General features: G+C 46.1%; 1 protein-coding gene across 2 annotated transcripts in view; it reads left to right on the top strand.

The window, feature by feature from the left end:
• Nucleotides 1-20,525, top strand: part of LOC139573860 (mannosyl-oligosaccharide 1,2-alpha-mannosidase IA-like) — a 216,271-nt gene that overhangs the window by 173,609 nt on the left and 22,137 nt on the right. The gene's annotated exons all lie outside the window — the stretch shown is intronic.

The raw sequence follows: 20,525 nt of genomic DNA on the forward strand, positions 1-20,525 counted from the left end.
CTCTCTCTCTCTCTCTCTCTCTCTCTCTCTCTCTCCTCTCTCTCTCTCTCTCTCTCTCTCTCTCTCTCTCTCTCTCTCTCTCGTCTCTCTCTCTTCATTTTTTCTCCTTTTCTTCACTTGGTTTATTTACTCTGCTCTTGTCCTCCCCAGCTACTGTAAATGCATGGGTTCCCTTGCTCTCCCTTCACTCCCTGGCCTCCCAGCTGATTCTGCTGTGAGCTTGACCAAGCTTAACCCGCCCAGATGTCTGTGAGATAAAGGAGTCCGTTCACAAGCTCTCTTCCTAGGGCAGTAAGGCTTCGTAGTGTTAGGGGAGAGAGCGCATTTAGCACAGTCCCATAGGACCTGTGGACGCTCTCTGATTTATGTTCCCTATGGGCAAGGGGCTCACACTAAACTATACACATTCTCTCCATCTCTCTCTCTCCCTTTCTTTCTCTCCTCCTCACTCGCTCTCCCTTTCTCTCTCTCTCTCACTCGCTCTCACTCTGGAAGCACTGAAAGATCATAGACAGCGTCCGAGAGGATGCAATCTAATGAAAGTCTTCTAATCCCTAAGTTAAAGCCTTCTCCTTCTTTCCCCTCTCATCTCTTATACACTCTTTAGTTTTCCTCTCCACACGTGGTACCTGGGGCCGGAGTAGGGACACTGTGGTGGAAGGAAATAGCCAATGGAAACCTATGTCGCGGCTCTGAAGCTGTCGGATAAAGGCTCCATTCGATTCTTCGATGCTCCGTCGTCCTGATTCCCACTCATGAACGTGGATGAGTTGTTGCCGTCTCCCCGTCTTTTTAACTCTTCGTGTATATGGATGCGTGTTTCAGTTCTCTCCGATCAGCCATAGTTGGATTGCAAAGTGGTCTAAATGAAAAAGAGAGATCTTCTAATGCGATTTCTGTTGATTGATGGCTCACAGCCTGTCAGTGGGTTTTGTGGATGTACTGTGGTGAATTCATCTACTTGATGACATTACCGTCCCTAGGAGGGCTGCTAAAGCCTCCCCATTATACTGTATGTAGTTCCCAGCCAGTGTGATTGACAGGCTTAAATCGCAGTCCATTATTGATTGATGGTTTCCCTTGAAGCCTCCTCATTCTTTACGTGCGTTTGTGGGGTAATTTTGTCGTTCTGGTTGGTACGGTTGGAAAACTCAAGGCAGCCAACACAATAACACCACGGGAGGCAGCCTGACACAGCTGGAGGCAGAGATGTTCGAAGCAAATTACTCTCTTGGAAAAATACATTTCCTAAGTGATTTTCACCACAGTAAGTGATACACTAATGAATACTAGTTTATTGTAAGGCTATTCGCATGCTTTTTCCAAACACTGTAGAGTACATGTCCCCAACGGACTGATATTGATTTGTTTAGTGTTCAGCGTAGTGTTCAGTTTTGCATGTACTGTACAGTTTTATTCACTGGCCGTTTCTCCTTCTCCCTCAGTCCACATAAAAACACTTGGGCCTGCGTCTCAAATGTCACCCTATCCCCTCCATATACTGTAGGTCTAAAGTAGTGCACTATGTAGGGAAAAGTCTACCATTCGGGATGCATCCTTGGTCAAGGACAGCTATAGTAATTGCTGACTTCACAAAAGGGATGTTTTCCTTCGATTCCCCTAGAGGCCCGGACAGGGAATGTATCATTGTGGTTCTGTTAAAAATAGGATTACTGCACGAAAGAGGGTTGATATTTTGTTTAATATGCGTGGAGGCTTAGGCTACAGCATGTCATTCCGGGCTAGTTCCGAGGTGGAGATGTGTGTACAGTTCAGTAATACTCAACTGACAGCTAGCATGGATGGATTTGGTCTTCTAGAAACTGGGCCAGCTGCCACCCTAACAGGAAGCTGTTTTATCATCGAATGACAGAAGCCAGGTGGTAGATGTCATATTTAGTGTGTACAAATGTGGTACAAATGAATGGCACTGCAATGTGTGAAGGTGTGAGCATGCAGACGCGCACACACAGGGGTGCACGCACGCACACTCTCTCTCTCTCTCGCTCTCTCGCTCACTTAAACTCAAAAAGCAACCACATTCCCCACAAGCAGAGTTCTAGGAAAGTAAGAAATCAATAATTTGTGTCCCATCTATCTCTTTGGCACTGCCAGCCGACTCCTCTCTTACCCTCCTCCCTCTCCCCACTTTGCTCCCTCTCTGCTGCGCTGCAGACAGTGGCCCGGCGGACAGGGTGGGCAGGATGCCCCTGACTTTGGGCACCAGCTGGAGCGGGGCTGTTTAACAAGGGGCAGACCGGCCGATCTATCACTCCATTAGAGACAGAGGGCTCTGCTGATTGGGCCCGCTCAGCCGTGATGCGCTGCCATCACGACCCCTCATCCCCCCCTCCTCACCAAGGTGATGGATGAGTTTCAGAAGCGCTGACTAGCAGACACACACAGCCGTGTAGGCAGCACACATGCACACGCATAGCACAGATGCACACATACAGACACATGGACAGATGGAAGCACAGATGCACACACTCACACCTCTCACACGCACACACAGACAGGCACACAATCACACTCACCCACACACAATCACACAATCGCACACGAAAACAGAAAGTGCCTTACAGGCTCATCACAAAGTGCCTCACAGGCTTGGTCTGGCGTGTGCTAGCTAGGGATTTGGCAGATGTCAATCAACTAGTGTTTAAATGGCAAGGCTTTATTGCCTGCGAGGAGGGGATTTGTGAAGATTGTGGATAGGTTCGTGGTCCTTCTTGCAGTGACATTTACTTTAGCGAATAGCCTGAAGAACGCTCCATCACTGAGATGGTGGAAATTGGAAAATAATCCTTGACTTACATGATGGGATAGCGAGCAATGATTTGACTGGCTTTCACTGATTCTATCCACAACAGGTGTATTAGTTATGTGGTTGCAGTATTCAAAGTGATTGTGGGAATAGTCATTGTGATGGTAACTTCACATTGTCACGATTATTATAGAAAACGCATATCTTCACAGCCAATGATCATAATGGCCTGTGTTATTCCCCATTGTATTTTACATCCTAGAAATGGATGATTCAGTTCATGCTCATGGCAGGGTTAACATTTTAAGCCAAAGTGATCCCAGTGGTCAAGCTCTCTGTTCTGAAGCACATTGTCTGACTACCTGTATCCATGGCAACTTGGAAAGAGGGAGAGAGAGGGGGGGGGGGGAGAGGGATTGGAGATGAAGGAAGAGAACTGTGGCATATTTGTTTAGATTTTTCCCACAATGCTTTGGACAAGACGACATATGTCTAGCGCGCCTACCGAGGATTCACTGGGACACGTTTTCGCCTTTGGCCACCTTTCCTCTCTCCTGTCGGTGACATTTAAAAGAACATCGAAAATGACCAAAGTCGAAGTATGATTATTCTACCCGCAGCTCTTTCAGTTTGTATTTGCTCTTGTTGTTTTTATATCCTTGAAATCATCTGTATTTTAGACTTTTGAAAGCTAGTTGTTTAGACAGAGGTCTCCTGGGAATTCTTGAGCTGTTACAAAGTGCTATTATATATTAACACGTCTGATGTTTAGCAAGCTAGCAGGCTATATGAATTCCAATGGAATTTCTCACAGGGCTAGCACAGGTCGCTAACACAAACATATGAAGGACATGCTACCCAACCCAATAACCCAGTTTGCCTCTAAAGTGACCGGCTGTGTAACGGAGGCCACCCTTGTGGTGGAGCTATTCAGAGAGGAGGCAGGAGACATAACTACCATTTTAACCTCTGAACTGGGTTTATTTACATGTGCCAAAGAACTTTGTACAAAAGGACATTTATGAACAAGACATCTGCATTTTTGTCATTTAGCTGACGCCCTTATTGAGAGCGACTTACAGTAGAGTGCATACATTTTTATATATTTTTTCGTACGGGTCCCCTGTTGGAATCAAACCCACAACCCTGGCGTTGCAAGTGCCATGCTCTATACCAACTGGGTCACACGGGACGCATGACACATGGGACTATACACAGATTTCAATCATGGTGGTCATGGCCTACCACCTACCGCCAACAAGGATTGGTAGTGGCCGTCACTGTTTCTATACTGTGGCTCATTCTGCCCTCGCCGGACTAAACCAACCAGGTAGGGGTTTTTCAATGATCATCAAAGTAACATTTATCACATTTCATCAATAAACAATCAAAATAAACAAGTTACTATTACAACATAGTTCCAATTAATCACTCAGCATATCAGAAATAGTGATTTAAACACACTTCCTCTACTCTGGGTTAACAGACTCCCCCCCTCTAACACAACAGTAGAAGATGCTCCTGGAACAGCTAAATGATTGGTACCGAACTCCCGGAGAATGTGTTGTGTAATCTAGATAGATTTGTGTAGTGCAAATGTCTGATTATACGGCAAGTACAAATACAAGGCACGGACTGACTTAAAAGAGGTAGGGGAGGTTTGGAGGGCATCCTCGGGCACCGTGGTTTGTTAGCCTGTAATTACATTTGGGGCCTCTGGTGGAGAATGAGCGTTGTTTCATCCCTCGTCCACTTACACTCTCATCAGCTCCACTAAGCGAATCCAATGCACCTCAGTTCTCTGCGGCCAATTTCTCCCCCAACCGGCACGCTCATTCTCCTTACTCTCCTCCGATCCCTCTCCCATCAACCTAACAGCTTTGGGAGGTAGAGAGGCCGATTGTGCACCAGAATGAACCCCATCACGACCTAAAATAAGGGACTTCTGTCAGGTCACCCTTTCTCTTCCTTTCTCGCCCCAAATAGATTTTGTTTTCTTGGCAGCATAAGTACTTTGACTGGAAAAACCACTCCGCCCCTAGTGATATCAATCAGAGCCAATCAGAGCCTTGTGTTTTGAAGGCATATGCTATAATGAAGCCTTAATGAAACCCTTTTAGGGTAATCGTTTCTTCTCAACGTTCTGAGCTTGATTGCGTTGATCGAGTTAACCTGTCCTCGTACGTAGCTCAGTGGGGGACAGGAGGACAGTGACTGCTGCATCAAAGCCGGGTGCTAGCTGAGACTCCATGGCGGCGGCGACTAAGCGTGACTGGGCACCGTGCCACCACCACCCATGGGGCTTCCTTTCTCTCTCAGCCAGGTTTGGCTCCTCGCCGGAGCATCGCGGTCTGGTCTGTCTTCTGTGCTCTGGCGTGGAGGTTGGAGTGGGTCGCGGTGTGTGACGGACGCCCTGGGGAGAAAGCGCTTTCATGTCGGCCCAAGTTTCCCTCTTTCAGGTGTGTCGCTGCACAGTGGCCTGTTTTTGACCCCATAGTTTGCCCTTTCTTCCTGGGTAGTTAAAGGTCAAACGCGCACTGATAATTCCCAAGGTGTATCCCCTAGTTTCAGCATGAGATGTATGGAAATAAGAACGTCATGCTCGAGCACACCCACACATTTAGGGATGGCAGTTTGTCAAATGCACGGCAGTTGCATATTGAGTGTGCGTGCGCGGGCGTGCGCCCGAGCATGTGTGTTCACACGAGCGAGAGACAACGTGGCTAGTGGAGTATTAAAGTTTAATTGGAAAGTTATATACCCAGGTACAGTGCTGGTCTGGCTGCCACACAATAAGGGCCACTCTAATTGCTGCACATCGTTGTTATTGTGAAAGCAACATCTTTTTTAGTCCACTCCATTTACCCCAAACAGCTAATCATACTCTCTCTTTTTTTTTTTTTTACTTTTTCGTTTGAGGAACCAGCTAAGTCGCTTCCTATCTGTGTGTGCTAATTGGAATCCTTGGATCAATGGCAGATTTGCACTAGCACTAAGAGAACTGTGCTGAAATAAGGGAGAGGAAAGGGAGAAGAGAGGAGAATATGAGAGGAGAGTAAGGAAGGAGAGAGTAAGGGAGGACAGGAGAGGGGAGAGTAAGGAAGGACAGGAGATATAGGAGAGTGCAGACTATAGTAAAGTGAGATTCAGCTGCTGGGCAGGTAGTCTCATTGTGGCACGTCTGTCACCACAGGCTGGGTACACAAGGGAGCTGCCAAACTGTGGCCACGCGCACACACACGCAGAATGACTCCCCTGGCAGATGCTTTCAGACATGGAGTAGAAACATGGGCCCCTGCAGAACTTATGTACTAACAGATATTGCGTAAACATGGCTTTGGCTGGATTGATTGAATGCCAGTGTGGGAGGCATCTTGGCTCTGCTGTTGTCACCGTGGGCGTGCTGTACCAGCAGCGGGATGCAACTAATGCAAGGTGACCACAGGACAGGGGACAGCAGCCTTATTCAGGAAGACAGAGGCAACAGCGCCAGGAATTGTCCTGACAAAGCTTGACTTGAATAACATGACAAGTGCTAATGGCACCCTCTAAGCCTGGGCATTCCTGCATGTTTTGTTGTTAATTTTGTTGTTAATGGCGGTAAAGTAGGTGACTTTCAAAGGGGGCAGTGTGATCATGAAGGCAGATGTGTTCGGACCTTGTTTTGTGTGCATTATGATATGCATGACAGTTAATCAAGATATACTTCTCTGTCCTTGTTATAATGATTTTGTTCGAATAGGCCCGAGTACACGACCCCCCCCCCCCCCCCCCCCCGTTACACCCTGACGTTGTTTCAGTGTGGACCTCTGCTGGAGAGTAGCCCATGTTTGTTTTCGTCTGACCTGTCAGTGTGGAGCATATCAGTTGGAGAACCTCCGACACGACAGACAACTGTCAGTCCGGTCCTACTGGGCCTCAGCTGAAGCGTTAGCTGTCAGGGTCAGATAATGCCTCAGAGAACAAACTGCCCTTGCTGCCCTCTCTGCCCTAAACCCAGACACAACATAGAACACCTCTTTAGAACACGTCACAAAGACTCTCCTTTTATTAGCCTGCGCAGGCCTAGAACGTTAGCTTTGATGTTGTGACCAACATCTGCCCGCCTGACTCTGGTTAGCTACTTTGTGGCATCGGTCTAATGCCAGAGGCCTTATGCTAATGCTAGCACGTTATCTTTGATGTTGTGAGCCAGCATCTGTGCACCTGACATTGGGTAGCTTCTTTGTAGCATCAGGCTAATGCCGGAGGGAGACCAACTGATTAAACAACCGCTCCAATGGAGAAAAGCGCTGTTATGGTTGATATTTACTCTGACAATGCTGACAACTGTGTTTTATTTGAAAAGGATATTGATCTCACACATAAGAGTGGATGAGAGAGTTCAGAGAGACCACCCTCTCCCTAAATGACGTGGGTGCCTTTGCTCTCTTCCACTCCCCCATTCTCCCCTCCTGTGTGCCTCTTTATCTAAACGCTAGGCTAGCAGTAACATTTAATTAGCATCAAAGGCCAGGCTCGATGCAATACCCATGAGCAGTGACATTTGTATGGAGAGACAGGCATCCCTTAGTTGACCCAGGGCTTCACAGTGGGGTTCTGGTAGTATCAGACGGCATTGCTCACCAGCAGCTAACACTGCTTAGCGTCACACTATATTAGCTACCATGCGCCAGCCCAATAGCGTGTTAGCTAGCTAGCATATGCTAACACCACTCTGCCACATACCATGTTAGCTACCTTACGCTAATGTTAAAGCTAACACTACTCAACCTCACAGTCCCACAGCCACTCCACAGAGATCTCTGAGTGAAAAAAACACACAGGCAGGAAAATAGAGGGAGCGAATGAATAAGTAAACCCTCTCTTTTCCATTCCCCTCCAGCCTTTCCCCTTTATATGACATATCTCCAAGTGGCACAGTGCGAATGAGCTGGAATTGTACTTGTCTACTTTGGCCAAGTTTTATGCATTCATGTGAAACGATAGGGTTGCGGCGCTGCTCGGGCCTCCAGTCCAGTGGTAACCTTGGCGATCTACTGTGTACTGAGTGAAAAAGGGGTCAGATATTTTTTAAATATTGTAGTGCAACTTCAAATTAATGCCAGGCATTGGCCATTGGCTACTGACCACGGGTTGGCCAGCTCAAACCCCAGGTGTCAAAGTTACAATTCTGTGATCTCAAGCAAGGCACTGGTGTAGCATCGCCTCAGTAGTCACCCTGCAGTACAGTATAAATTATAGAGCACATGAGGCCTATCCAAGTTGTTCAGTGTGTGTGTATACTTTATTTTGTTATTTATGTAACAACTGATGCTTACTACGCCTAGCTATTTCTTCAGGCAACAAATTTGTTGTATATTTTCTTTTGTCATTTTTTTCTCTGCATTGCATATTGACGGAAGGTATTCACCTATAGAAACGGTATGTATTGTTGACTTCTGTATCGTCTCTAGAGAGCTGGGAGTTATGTTGATCTGTGTCGGCCTCGGTGACAGAGTGGCAGGATGGATGGCCTCCCCGTTGAGAAAACGGAGTGGAATCGCTGCGTTTTACCCAGCCGACATCGAAGACAGATGGAGCTGGCGCAGCCTGAGCAGAAACCATAGCAACAGTGTGTGCTCTGGAAACCCGGAAACTAGTAAGGCCAATCGGAGGAGGGATGCATGCTTCTCACATATGGCGGCTTTGTCTCTGAGGAACACTCACAGGAAGTAATGGAGTGAGGAGGATCCCAGCCGGGAGGAGCCATCACTCCCATAGATCATTGTGTGGAACATGTTAATTTGTGTCTGGAGGGTGATGACTTCATACAGTGTGAAAGAACCCAGAGCTGTTGTAGTTATAGATGCTTGGCAACATGACACTTCCTTGGCAACAACCATTAGTTAAATGGAGTTTGACTGACAAGAAAGGTTGAGGTTATCACTAATTGCTTCAAGGAAATGCTTCGAGATGTGTTTGTGCTCGTGGGAAGGCGTTTTAACCTGTAGGGATGTGCATCCAACTGAAACGGAAACCATTGTTTGATCATTTGAATTGTTAAGCGTTGTTAAGCAACAGTCATGTCTGTTGTTTCGGATTACCTTCGTGTGAAGAAGACAGATTATTGCGCTATGAATGTGCTATTAATGTCATCATGACTCTAAAGCAGGTGCATGTCAAACGAGATGTCACCCAAATGCCCTTCAGGTGTCTCTGTTAGTAATATAGAATGTGGAGATAAAACACATGTCACCTCTGCAGACGACAGGCTGCTATTGGAAAAGAAAGCCAGTAGTGGGTTACAGAGTATGGTCATCAGATTCAGATATGGAGCACACACCTTAATGTAATACTCTAAGCAGCAAGGTCACGGGGTCTGTCAAATACAAAGTTCTGATGCTGCACTGATAGGGAAAAGGAACCGATTGCAGCATGCTCGTGTCTCCAACCTGCAGTGAACCCGTTGTAGTTATTTTTACGAGGCATTCTGTGCATGTAAATGTTTCACATCAGGTCTGGTGTTTTTAGACTTCACTTCCACACCGTGGGTAATAGAGTCATAAATGACCCGTGTCTTCCCTTTCTTGTCTTTTTGTGGAATCGCGCCGGCCATTAGCTGTTCACATGTCTGGGCGCAGATGTTCTCCTACTGCGTCTATGGCCGTTTACAGGAGCGCATGCTTTCGGTATGTTAAAAACTCTCCGTCACCTCTTGTTCTCATTCTCTCCTCCCCATCTGTGCCTGTCCACACAACTCTCATAGCTAGGGGAAGACAACTGTTAATGGCTTCCTGCACCATGCGAGCAAACAGGTGCGCCGTTGTCTGAATTCCCGCCCACTCAGACCAAGACAATGCAGCTCTTCTCATCCAAGAATTCAAAAATCGAAGTTCATTTGTCCCGTTCACAGATTAGCAGATGTTAAACCAGGTGCAGCTAAATGCTTTTGTTGCAAAAGCGAAACGCAGCTCTTGTCATCTATGACTGTATAATATGACAATAGAACTATAGCTGTGTTATGTGTATGTTTTTATGGATCCATTTTAAGAGCTTTCAAAAAGTTATAGCATAAACCACCAGCCAGATGAAACCTGCTCGTTGTCATTTTAGGTGGTAATTGTGGCGGCACAGTTTGCAACTCTCTTTGAAGAGCTGTGAAAATGGCGTTTATTGAGAGTTATCACTTTGCCATTTTTGGGGGGTGGAAGTGAACGCCTTTTAAGGGGATTGAATGGTTGTTATCTGAGGCGTGCAGCCTCAGCGGTGTGTTAAGTTGCCTGTTTCAATGTGTATGGGGAGTGAGTGATCCCACTCAACAGTTAGAGGGTAGATTACATACAGTATTTGCCAGTCAAAACTGGCGCTAACGGCAACGACGTCACACTTCAGTGGCGTGAATATATAAATCAAGAGATATATCACTTAGGATCAAGTGGATGACCGCCACAGACTGTATACCCTGGTGTTACAGCGCCTGTCACACACTCTCATAGAGGACACTATATACACAAAGAAAAGTTTGAACGGTCATAGTTAATGCTGTGATGTATCTTGGACAAGCACACATAGTCAGATCTTCTCATTCGAACAAACAACCCCCCACCGACACACACACACCGTCATAAGTGTGACCGTATCCTCTCCTGCCGCTTTGACGAGGCAGTGCTTTGAAGCCAGAGCTGCCATCAGGCAGTACTACTGTAAATTAGCCCCGTCGTATCTCTCTGGTTCTGTACCAGCCGTAGTGTCGTCCAGGCACAGGGAGACACTAAGCTCCAGAGAGAACCCACATTTGATCTGCCTGTGCTTGGTCTCTTAGACAGGCCAGGCCGCCTCTGTTCCCCCTCTCCTCTCCTCTTCTGCTTTGTGTCCAAGAACAGGCTCTACCCTCCCACCAGCACCACTCTCATTACGGAGCATACTCAATCCCCTGGTTCTTCTGTCTCACCCTGGCTACACTCATTCAGCATGATCAACAGGTCTCGGGTTTTCTTAGTAGTCATGCAGAAACATTGTGTACAGGTATTGTGTTTAAATACAAAAGGGATAACCATTTGTCTGGCTTAGACTGTTAGCCTATTTGCAAACTCGGAACATTACAGAAATCCAAAGAAATGCTGTTGTTAATACATGTTGTTTTTTTGTCGATTGTTCGGTATTCTGTCCTTGTCATTGAGCTGTTGCTAACTTTGGAATAGGAAAGTGTTATTGGAAAGTTTCATGCAGGTCTAGTGCACCTTGCCTTAGTTCGTGCCTAGTTTTAACGAGACTCTCCAGATTTTAAGTGTCTTCTCTGTGACTCGTCTCCTCGTCTCCCATGGTTTGGAGGAGGACACCTGTTAGTTTCAATCTCCGTCTGGCTCTGGAGCAAGCCGACATTACCCAGTGTCCCCTGCTTCCAGTCAGGGCTGTGGAGAAACTGTCACATCCATAAAGAGAAATGAACCTGACATCCTCCAACCGCTGTGGATGCTCCTCATCCCATCACCCCCCCCCCCCCCCCCAGCACTATCACTCCCTGTTCCCCTACCAACACCACTGTAACCACAGCGATGGAGCCGAGCTAGACGACCCAGCCGGCGGATGGATGGAGCTCACAGCTGTATTATTGATGGATCGAAAGTCTGGGCGACCGGTGGCGCGTGACGGTTCATCTTATGTAAGGGGGGCGCCGCGCAAGCTGATACGGATACATCGGTTGTCCTGATATTGTTAGACCTTCATATAACCGGTCGGTGGCTGGTGATAGAGCATGGTACTGGTAACTGTGGTAACTGAGTAGATATAACCTCCTGTCTGTGAAATAGTGACACACTCAGTTTGAGTTCTCCAGGAACCTTCACATGGATGGTAGGAGTTGATTCGATGTGACTGCTGGCTCACTTCAGGAGAAATAACACATTCCTTTCAGGTGTAGTTGAGGTGTAGTAGTAAAAAAAAAAAAAGTGATTTATTCTTCATTCCTGCAACCGCCAAAACTATTATACACACATATACCGATATGGGAATTCAAACACATTTAACTGTTACGTGTCCATATTGGTGGGGAATGCAAGCATGGTAACAGTCAGCATTGTAACTAACACTCACTTTCAAACCGCCCTTCTCAAGACACAAGACATAAGGCAGTATACAGTGCCACTTGGTGGCTGAGGCTATAACTGAGCTGAATCTACATCTACAATACTATATCTACTCTTAGTGATGATTGATCATCTCCGCAAGCTTCAAACAGTTGAAGCGTCTGTCCCCTTAAACTCTCCAATCTCCCTCCAGAGACTGTTAAGTTATTTAGCCTGGCATCTTTTCATAGGCACATTATACCTACCATGGCTAGGTAATTAGACCATAGGGAACGTAAAGAGCTCACTGTCGGCTTCCTCGGGATAACGCTGCAACCGAAACATCTGTAATTGCATCATGGCGGAGCAACAAAAACAAGGCATGACAGCCGCATTACACCCAGCCAACAAACTGTGAAGCTATTTAGATTACCTCCACTATGTGGCTCGGAGTGGCGGAACCATAGAACTTGTGGAACCGTGGAATTGTGTTCACCAGGCACAGCGATTCCTTTACCGAGAATAATGTTGGGTAGAATGTCCGTCACCGAGAATAACATTACTGAGAATAACATTGGGCAATTTACTGTAAGTTATAATATAAAGTGTTCAGAGGATTTTAGAGCAGATGATTGCTTTTCGCTTGTTTGTTTTCCATTGGGGTTCAGTGTGGAATTCTTAAACATATCCGTTTTCTTTCCCAGAGAAGTCTTCATATCTTATTTATTTGATGACCTTATTTAGAGCTGCCTCTCTGTCTCAGGCGATGCCACTCAGCATAAATTATACACATCGTGTTCTAGTTCAGACGACGTCACGGCGATTGGAGACGCATGGAGGGATTCGAGGGGCGGCAGGTAACCTAGTGGTTAGAGCGTTGGCCCAGTAACCGGAAGGTTGCTGAAACGAATCCCCGAGCTGACAAGTTAAAAATCTGTCGTTCTGCCCCTGAGCAAGGCAGTTAACCCGCTGTTCCCCGGGCGCCGAAGACATGGATGTCGATTAAGGTAGCCCCCCCCCTCCTCTCTTATTCAGAGGGGTTGGGTTAAATTACGGAAGACACATTTCCGTTGAATACAGTTGGACAACTGACTAGGTATCCCCCTTTCCCCTTTCATGCTGCTAGTCAGCAGTCGCTCGAGATACATACCCCTGCGTCAGTTCAGACACTCATGCTCAAGGAACATGTGTTAATCAATGCTACTGCAGACCTCATTAAAGTAAAGAACATGTTGTTTTACCTCTGCTCTGTTCGGCAAATCACTGTCAACATCTTGGATGTTCACAACTGGACTTTTTAAAGCACTTTTCATTTTGTATTCAAACCAAACGGGAATCGAGTCAGTGACGACACCACCTTGAGCCATAATCAGTCCCTTGGTGTAGACTACATGCTTTGGAAATACAGGATTCCATTACAAGCTATGATAACCGCTTTAGAGAAACGAGCTTTACTTCAAAGCTAAGTATGATATGATCACGATTTGGAGACAAGCTTCACTTATCCAATCTTTCCCAGAAGCATTCCGCTGGTACTACCCAGCCAGTGTATGTTAATATTATCCTAATGTGGTTCAATGCTGTCGGGCATTTATAAATTGGATCCAACTCAAGTACCTAGCTCAAATGTATATAGCTCCATCTCTTACGGCCTAAAACTTCAACCTCCTAGCATTGACGCTCCGATGCAATTCCAGGGCCTGTATTCATGAAGCGACCTATAGTAGGAGTGCTGATCTAGATTCAGGTCCCTCCTGTCCATGTAATCGTATTCCTCATGACAAATAAGGCAAAAGATTGGAACTCCTGCTCTGAGACCTCCCAGTTCCCTAACCTGCACACTCCTCCGCGTCTCCTGCGGTCAGCCGTATTGAAATGGAGAATGGAATCGATGTGCAGGAAATGTGTGTCTCGTGTCATGAAACTGGCAGAGATGGAAGGGGTCTCTGTTTTATATTTGGACGGGGGTGAGAAGAAGCGTGCGTTCTGTTTTCCTGGCTTTGTCGTAGTGTATCAATCAAAGACACATGGCAGAGATTTACTAAGTGTGAAGCAAAGTCAGCACCTATATAAAAATAAAAAAAAGGGGAATTGAACATTGAGGACAGAACAAAAAGTTACCGGCTGGTAGAAAGAATAAGATCTAGCGATCTGTGAATAAATACATGTTCAAAGCTTTTGTTTTTGCCGTTCTTTGCACCTGGTGCAAACACTTAGTAAATCGAGCTGATGGTCTGTGGCTTCTCTTCTGAAGACTCTAGTAGTATTTGCAAGGCTCCCAGACTGTCCATAAGAATCAATGGTAAAACCATCAGATGCTAATAATGATGTAAACCGCTGGGATAGAGTCAAAAACCAACCAGGGCAGACCGCTGCTTATAAGAATCGACCGATTGTTCCAGTTAAATCATACTGAGCAAATGAGGTTCTTATCAGGGCAGCGCCGTAGTATTACAACCCAGATATCGGGCAGCTAGCACCCAGCAGCAGGCTTTCAACCATGTGTGCTGTGCTGTGCTTTGTGTCTCTCTCTCTCTCTCTCTCTCTCCCTCTCTCTCTCTCTCTCTCTCTCTCTCTCTCTCTCTCTCTCTCTCTCTCCATGTAAGATGAGAGAAGGCTGCTGAGAGCACTGTGCTAATTCTGCCCAGGATGTCGTCTGATGCCTAATGTTGAGTTTCGAAGATGGGTAGCACATTCCAGTATCTTTCCCTCTGGCTATTTTCTTTCTAGCTAATCAAGCTACATGTCTCATAGCCCTGGTGTACATGCTCCAAATTCAGTGGTTCACCATGTACTGACACTTCTCCTTATACCCTGGCCTCAAGGGTCTTACTCAGCTGTGCAATTCCAACTAGCAGAGCTCAGATGAACTTGTGTATTTCTCAAGAAAGAGATTGTCAGCTGTCATCCACTTCAACATTTTAGTAGACACTCTTATCCTGAGCAACTTACGGGAGCAATTAGCGTTAAGTGCTTTGCTCAAGGGGACATCAACAGATTTTCCCCCTAGTCAGCTCGGGGATTCGAACCAGCAACCTTTGGGTTACTGGTCATACGCTCTTAACCGCTAGGCTACCTGCCACCTTTATTTACATTGTGGTGACGTGGGCAGTTTCTAAACATTAGACCACACAGAGGTCAAGCACAAATAGTGTGTCTGATTCTGATCGGCCCTATAGGATGTTTGGGCTGGGTGAATGATCCGAGAGGACAGCTTTGGTCTCCTCAGCCTTTTTACAGCCTTTTAGAGTCAGCTGATACCCTGAGTAAAAGCCTACCGCAGATGGAGGAATGAGGGGATGAGAGAGGAGAGGAAAAGTGGTAAAAAAAAAAAAGGATACGAGTAATCGTCCTGGTGGGGTATTGGGGGATTGTGAAAGTCAGAGAGGGTGTTTTGGGCTCGGTTTTCATCACGCACAGCTGGCGAACAGGAATAATTCATTCTTCCACGGTCGTAAAAAGCAGCGTTTTTTTAAACACGGCACCATCAAGATGTTTTCCAAATGTCACCCAAAACGTTTCCGGATTTAAATGCTATTTCTATCACTTAAGGAACTAAGGTGACTTATAGCAAACTCTTTTTTTCAACCGCAACTGGTAGTGTACACTCTCTCGTAGTGTACTATACCTTCAAATCTTCCCTACTGTTAGGGTTTAATGAGAAGTAATCAAAACACGCTACATACTTCGCATGTAGTCGCTCCGAGGGCAGAGGATAAAATAGGTAAAAAATACATTGCATCACACAGGAAGATAACTTCGTACTCCTCCAATAGAATTCACCATCAAAGAGCATAACATAATGCCGTTCACAACATTCCTGCCTCCCGCCCACTCCTCCTTTCCTTTTGTCTTCCAACTATCAAGTTCTGCTGCTCTGAAGACAACCATGACTAGATGGGACTTTGTTCTCCTGGAAATGCGTTACATTTCTCTAATTGAGTGGGTGACATTGCGAGAGAGACGCACCTGGTTGACTCAGCACGTTGTTAGAGGCTGCTAACACGTCGCAGAGGCTGCGCTGCTGAGCTGTACAGACGTTGTTTTATCGTGTTAGATATGCGTCATGCCTGACTGCCGTTGGTCCGGATCAATGTTTCCTCAAGGCAGGAGATGGGTGCCACGCTCCTGTCCCTTGTTGCAATCTTCTCTAGCTTAGTGTTCACAAGGAGGTTCAAAATTTGAGTTGTAAACAACGATAATGGACCAGTGCCGTAGGGCAAGCTTGGCATTATCAGGCCTCAGATAACGGTTTGTAGTTGTTCTCTGTCCTGTCATGCAAAAGCTGTTTTCAGCCACAGTCAGCAAGACATTGGAAATACATGTGTATATTTTGCACAAATGGTCCCAGTTCGTTAGTCTGCATCCTTAGGCCAGTGTAGCCCTAAATAAGCACACCTGATTCAACTTGTCAACTAATCATCAGGTCCTCAATTAGTTGAATTAGGGGAGTTTGTCTGGGACTACAACAAAAAGGTATCATGTTGGGGGTACTGGGCTGGAGCTAGAAACACTGCATTTGGTAGGTGCAGAGAGTTTTTGTGAGTTCCATTGACACTGATATAGAGCCTCCGGTTGGTCTATATCCCACTGAAACAGAACTGTTGTACAAAAAGTCGTATGTACATTTTTGCCAATGTCAGTTCTTTTTACACCTGTATGCTATTTAACCAAGAATCTAGCCACTGGGGTGGGTATAAAAAAAAAAATGTCGGGACAACAGCTACAGCACTGAAGCGAAAACCAACACGTGCTGACTCCACCAAAAGAGCAACAGCCTCTCATTTCCACTTTCACACTTCAAGTGTTTCTTTGACTCACAATTGAGAAGTTTGAATGGTAACTGAGGGTGCCGTACATACAGAGTTCCACCCCTCAGTCTGTCTCCACTGGTCCCTGACAGTGTTAACTCAGGGAGAGGTGACTGCGTCGCCCGCTACGTGTCTCTTGTGCTTAAAAGAGAAAAGCCATTCAGTTCGCGGCTGTCGTGTCCAACATCCACGGGGTAATTCCAAACTGAAAGCGAAGTAAGCGAGCCGTCTCCTGTTACAACGGATCAATGCGCCTCCGTGCCGAGGCCTTGTTTGGTCTTCCGATGGGTGGGTTTAAGGATTGTGGGCGAGCGCCGGGATATGCACGTGGGATGGCTGGGAAGAATGGGTGGACGATAGCGTGCGCTGCATACGAAGCAGCAGCCCGTCTCTAATGGCACTTCTGTCGTAGTGTATCCTTTTTCTTACCCTTATTTTACCAGGTAAGTTGACTGAAAACACGTTCTCATTTACAGGAGCGACCTGGGGAATAGTTACAGGCGAGAGGAGGGGGGGGGGGGATGAATGAGCCGAGGCAGAAGAAGGAGAGGAGGGCGTGAGTGAGATGCAGATGAGCTGGAGCTGTGCTGAAGTCTTGCTCTGCACTGTAGAAGTGGGAGGTAGATTTAGATAGATGTGAAAGGGGGCCTGCAACGTTGCATGCTGCCCGCAAAAGGGCTCATGCTGTAATTAATATAGAAGGAATTCCTAAGTGCGTAAACAAGGCTTAATAACAGTGTGATATAATTGGAGTTTGTGCACTCTTGTGAGTATGTGTGTGCATGTGTGTTAATATGGCTGTGTGTGTGTGTGTGTGTGTGTGTGTGTGTGTGTGTGTGTGTGTGTGTGTGTGTGTGTGTGTGTGTGCGCGCACGTGTGTAGGTGTGCGTAGGCTTTAAAATGACTGTGGGTGTGTGTTTACATGATGCCCATGAACTGCTAGGTTGGTTGAGGAAGGATGGGGGAGAGGGCCATTAGTAATCTCTATGATAAGAGATTGAGCTGGAGGACCAGAGGGCCAATCTGCAGCTCCCACCACACACACATGCACACACACTCATCTTAGCCGTGGATCCTACAGTATGGATAAATGAGCTTCCTCTGTGTGTAAATCCACCCTGGGTCTCCCAGGCCCTTCCAGTACGCTGAGAGGGAAGGGAATTGTGGGAGTTCTGGAGGGCTAGTGGGCCAGCAAAGGACTGGGCCCCCAGCTGCTAGATGGAGCGATGACTACTTGGGCCACTGTGGCCTCACTGGGATTTGTATGTCTCTGTGTGGTGTCAATGTCCTGTGAATCTGAGTCATTTGAACTAGTGTGGACTGTGCTTTAGAGTAACATGCAGAGAACTATAGGTAATTGGATTGTAAATATGATCTTGTAGCAGCTGGCAGTAAATGGTCATTTGTCAAGGGCATGGGTGGGTAAGTAGGTGGAAGGATTTGTTTGTGCGTGCGCGTGTTACCGATGACAATGATCATTGTGTGCGTGTGTGCGTATCTGCACAGACACATGAGAACATACATCTGAGTCAAACATGTGTATCCATGCACATAATGTGTCCAAATCAGTCATGTGCCAGTACATCTCTCTGTAGCCCACTCTGCCTCCTGGTCACAAAAACAAAGACCCAGAAAGGGTGAATCAAGGCCCAGACAGACCGTGTCCAGGCGCATCCTCAGATGATGGAAATAACGAGCCTTTCTCGGCTCTCAGCTGCAGTGGGAGCTAGCAGTTCGAGTGCCAGAGGCAGGAGAGACATTGTATCATTCACTTACTGTAGGACAAGGGCACGGGCAACTCATATTGACATTATTGGTGATCATAATTCTAATGGCTAGTTACTCTGACATGCATTTATTGTTGCGTCCCAAGTGGCACCCTATTTCCCAGAGCCCTGGTCAAAGGTAGTGCACTAATATAGGAAATAGGGTGCCATTTGGGTTGCACCCTTATATGAACACTTAGCTCTACCAGCTTCCGCCTCCTCTCCTTCTCACTCACTCTTTTCTTTAGCTGAGTCACCACGCAGTGAGACGGAGAGACTGCCAAAGAGCACTGTGACACTTTGCAAACACACACACACTAGGCTTGGGCGGTATAGAGCCCCACAGTGGAGGTGTCATAATACTTGTAAAACCTAGCGGTCAAACAGGGAAATGGTTCCATTCGTTTTTCCACCATTCATTTTTCCCATAGGGAATTTTAGACACACTAAAAATAAGGCCTGTGTTTCATATAGGCTTACCCTGGTGTGACGTATATATTCAGCTCTATTTACTCTGATTCGAAAATGCTGATTAGCATCAAAGTAGACATCACGCAAGACTACAAATCCCCGCACGTCATCTCTAGCTGACACCTTTGCTAATCTTATCCAATTTATTCATGATTAAATTTAGATAACATTAGGTAGTTAATCCAGAGATTTGAAACCTTTGCCTCGATTTGGTAGTCTGTCTAGATCACCGTGGCATTTGACTGTTCATATAGGCTGTAACCCAAAGGGCCACGTATGATCAAATTGTGTTTTTTTATTCGTTTCTTTGCGTTGCTTGTAAAAAAAATGTGTTTACTTATTTTGTACATAATGTTGCTGCTACCGTCTCTTATGACCGAAAATAACTTCTGGACATCAGAACTGCAAGTACTCACCATGAACTGGCAGAATCCTTTTTCTCCTTTGACGAGTCCGACGAGCCCGACGTAAATTACATACTGCTTTCCCGGGAAGAGGCCCAGATCCCCGCCATTTGCGTGAAGAGAAGATGGAGAAAAATGGGCTGGAGGGCAGGCTGCGAATGCACTTGAAGAAACTTTCAAAGTTCTTGTAGTTTTCCCGATTGACTGACCTTCATGTCTCAAAGTAATGATGGACTGTAATGATGGACTGTTTCTCTTTGCTTATTTGAGCTGTTCTTGCCACCCCTACCTTGTCCCGACACAACTGATTAGCTCAAACGCATTAAGAAGGAAAGAAATTCCACAAATGAACTTTTAACAAGGCACACCTGTTAATTGAAATGCGTTCCAGGTGACTACCTCATGAAGCTGGTTGAGAGAATGCCAAGTGTGCAAAGCTGTCATCAAGGCAAAGGGTGGCTACTTTGAAGAATCTCAAATATAAAATATATTTTGATTTATTTAACACTTTTTTGGTTCCTACATGATTCCATATGTGTTATTTCATAGTGTTGATGTCTTCACTTTTATTCTACAATGTAGAAAATAATAAAAATAAAGAAAAACCATTGAAAGAGTAGGTGTGTCCAAACTTTTGACTGGTAGTGTATATATATGATTTTTTCTACGCTTGGAAAGAAATAGCACCCTTTGTGTGCACTGTCAGTAATACTGTATACCCCGGTATGGTACGTTATGAAATCTGGATACCGCCCAACCCTAACACACACACACACACACACACACACACACATACACACACACACACACACACACACACACACCAAAGGTCCGATACACGCGTGTATGCATGCAACCACACACACACACACACGCACACACACACACACACACACACACACACACACACACACACACACACACACACACACACACACACACACACACACACACACACACACACACACACACACCAAAGGTCCGATACACGCGTGTATGCATGCAACCACACACACACACACACACACGCACACACACACACACACACACACACACACACACACACACACACACACACACACACACACACACACACACACACACACACACACACACACACACACAAACAATATCCCTCTCCCTCTCTCTCTCTCTCTTTCTAGTTCTCTCTGTTAGCAGCCTTGCATCTCAATTCTAATACCAGCACTCTGAGTCTTTCTCTCACTATTTAACGCTCTCTCTTCTATCTCTCTACTTCT

The sequence above is a fragment of the Salvelinus alpinus genome, chromosome 4 (genome assembly GCF_045679555.1).
Source record: "Salvelinus alpinus chromosome 4, SLU_Salpinus.1, whole genome shotgun sequence".
Taxonomy (NCBI): domain Eukaryota; kingdom Metazoa; phylum Chordata; class Actinopteri; order Salmoniformes; family Salmonidae; genus Salvelinus; species Salvelinus alpinus.